Source organism: Arvicola amphibius, chromosome 5 (assembly GCF_903992535.2).
Source record: "Arvicola amphibius chromosome 5, mArvAmp1.2, whole genome shotgun sequence".
Taxonomy (NCBI): Eukaryota; Metazoa; Chordata; class Mammalia; order Rodentia; family Cricetidae; genus Arvicola; species Arvicola amphibius.
Window position 1 is genome coordinate 56,696,864 of NC_052051.1, and position 3,450 is coordinate 56,700,313.

A 3,450-nucleotide genomic window follows, 5' to 3' on the forward strand; every position below is an offset into this window, starting at 1 on the left:
GCTGCGTGTGGGTGCTGGAAATGGAACCTGCACCCTTTGCAACAACAGCCAATGCTGTGAACTACCGAGCCGTCTCTCTAGTCTCAACAACTACGCAACTACTACCATGTCTCCTCCTCTTCCTAGATTTTAATTTTCATTAGGCGGTGGTGGCACATGCTTTTAGTCCCAGCACTTAGGACTCAAATGCCGGGGGATCTCTGTGAGTTTAGTGCCATCCTCCTCCTCTTACCAGGCTTCCTTGTCAGAGTGACATTGTCTTTAAACCCTGCTGGGCAATCCCTGACGCACCTTGTGTGTAATGCCCAGGGAAGACAGGGTGATCTGGAAGTCCAACTACTTCCTTAAGATCATTCAACTTTTGGATGATTGCCCAAAAGGCTTCATTGTGGGAGCAGCCAATGTGGGCTCCAAGCAGATGCAGCAGATCCGCATGTCCCTGCAAGGGAAGATTGTGGTGCTGATCGTCAAGGACGCGATGATGCGGAAGGCCATTCGGGGACATCTGGAAAACAACGCAGCTCTGGAGAAACTGCTGCCTCATATCCGGGGCAATGTGGGCTTTGTGTTCACCAAGGAGGACCTCGGTGAGATTAGGGACATGCTGCTGGCCAATAAGGTGCCCGTTGCTGCCTGTGCTGGAACCATCGCCCCCATGTGAGGTCACTGTGCCAGCCCAGAACACCGGAGACAACCTGTTTTTTCCAGGCTTTCCGTATCACCACTAGAATCGCCAGGGGCACCCTTGAAATTCTGAGTGATGTGCAGCTGATAAAACTGGAGACAACTTAGGAGCCAGTGAAGCCGCACTGCTGGCCATGCTGGCCAAGCTGGACATTTCTGCTTTGGACTGATCACACAGCAGGTGTTTGAAAAGGGCAGCATTTACAACCCGGAAGTGCTTGACATCACAGAGCAGGCTCTGCACTCTTGCTTCCCTCTAGGGTGTCCGAAATATCGCCAGTGTTTGTCTGCAGATTATGACCCGACTGTTGCCCCAGCGCCACACTCTATCCGCAGTGGATACAAGCGGGTTCTGGCTCTGTCTGTGGAGCCTGCGTGCACCTTTCTACTCCTCTACATAGGGAGTTCCAGGGCAGTCAGGGGTACCCGAGACTCCATCTCAAGAAAAGATTTTCATTTAGCCTTCTCTCCAGCCCCCTGCTTGTCCTGCCTTGACTCTTCCCTTCCCTCCTCTTGTCCCCTTGCTTTCCTACTTTTTCCTCCCTTTTCTTTGGAAGAAATCATGGGTTTGAGACAGGCTGAACCGGAAATATCTTTTAAAACATTTATTTAGTTTATTATTAACATGTGTGAGTGTGTATATTCTATGTGTGGCAGGTGAGTGTGGCACGTGGTGGCAGACTGTGTGTGTGTGTGTGTGTGTGTAGTCTGTATGGCATGTGTATGTGTAACATATGTGTTTGGTGTGTGTGGCTGTGTGCTGTGTATGTTTGTGTATGGTATGAGCACCACAGACAACGTCTAGGAGCCAGGTCTCTAGCTTATCTCCATCACAGGTTCCAGGGATTGAACTCAGGTCAACAGGCTTATACAGAAAGCAATCTTTTCCCACTAAACTAGCTCATCAGTCTGGAAGTAACTTCGAGACACCTAAGAAGTATGATTTTTTTGTGTGGGGGGGAGGGGAGTATGGTTTTAGCCCAGTCTATCTATATTCCCATGCCCAAGCATTGGGATTTCAGCAGAGTGTGTTTCAACAAAGTATGGTCAACAGAGAGGTCAAGCAAGAAGCCTGAAGATGCCCAGAGGATCCAGTAAGTCAGAGGTCATTGGTGACCGTGGGAAAAGATGTTCTGCTGGGAGGCTGGAGTCAAAAAAGGAATAGGAAGTCAAGAGATAGGGGCAATGGGTATAAGCAACTCCCTTTAGAAGCTTGGTTATTCTATTAGAGCATGCAACTCAGCTGCTAACGCCTTCGCATTAGAATTCACAGCAGCCAGTGTCATATTTCAATAGAAGGAAAGCCATGGGTTGTCAATGAAAACCCACATACTAAAGCAGAACTGTGCCTACCCCTCCCCCCAAAGCCATGAAGCCCTGATTCTGGGAGATTGCTGTGTATATCACGGAGGCAACAAGAGAAATATGCTTCATTTGGGGGATGCACCTATAAACCTAAACAGCATGATCTGTGTGTGCAGATGGTTTGGGAGACAATGACTGATATGGGGCTTTTTTTCAGCCTGCTGATCTACTTGGAGGAAGTGGTAGAAAGAGACGAATCACCGTGATGGATGCTTGCATCAGAATTGGTGACTCACGGCGTGCATCAGCACCCGGGTCTCCCCACACTGCCGGTGACACTTCCAACTCTGCTGAGGCCACCATAAAGCCAAGAGGCAGAAGTCTGCTCTCGAGGCAGAGGCACGTGACACTCAGTCCAAGACCTACGTGGGAAGGGAGGTGACTTGGGGGAACTGGAACACAGAGTAATGTCACGACTTTGACATTCTTTGCCAGAGCAGGCTATTACGTTAGTCTTTGTAGATCTCAAACCTCAGACATTTGACCCATTTGGAGACACCAATGTCATTTACTTGGCACTCAGTAGAAACCAACACATATGCCCAAATCTAACCCTAACTGTCGGCATCTAAAACCTTCATTTTGTGGGACTGGAGAGATGGCTCAGAGGTTAAGAGCATTGCCTGCTCTTCCAAAGGTCCTGAGTTCAATTCCCAGCAACCACATGGTGGCTCACAACCATCTGTAATGGGGTCTGGTGTCCTCTTCTGGCCTATAGGCATACACAAAGACAGAATATTGTATACATAATAAATAAATATTTTAAAAAATAAATAAAACCTTTGCCCAGGCCTCTCTGTGATGTCCTGAGCTTAATCCCTAGTATCACAGAAAAACATAACTATTCACGTTAATGGGGGGACACGCTAAGACATTTAAGGTCATCCTCAGCTACATCGCCTGGACTGCATGACATCTGCCTCAAATGAGTGTGTGGACATTTCAGCGACAGTTCTCTGTCTTCTAATTTATCCTTTTTTTTTCCCCTTGGAAGGAGCAGATTCTAGAAAGTTGATACACATGTTGGGAGAACAGAGAATGTCTGAAAACCTTCGTTTTTGTTGTTTTTTTTCCAAGGCAGAATTTCTCTGTGTAGCCCTGACTCTCCTAGCACTCACTCTGTAGACCAGGCTGGCCTTGACCTCACAGATATCTGCTCCCTCTGTCAAGTGCTGGGATTAAAGGTATGTGCCACTATGCCTGGCATTAACATCTGAAACTTTCAAGTTGTTCATCAAGGTAAGCATCTCACAATCACCAGAGATGCCTCACCAAGAGCAAGAACACGGGTGATTCCTTAAAACCAATACACACTTTTTATTTTGTTTCCTGACACAGGGTTTCTCTGTGTAGCAGTGGTTGTCCTGGCACTTGATCGATCTGTACACCAGGCTGGAACTC

At 47.7% G+C, this 3,450-nt stretch overlaps 1 pseudogene; it reads left to right on the forward strand.

Moving 5' to 3' along the window:
- The first annotated feature begins 301 nt into the window (after positions 1 to 301).
- LOC119815218 lies at positions 302 to 2,431 on the forward strand (annotated as a pseudogene).
- The last annotated feature ends 1,019 nt before the right edge of the window (positions 2,432 to 3,450 follow it).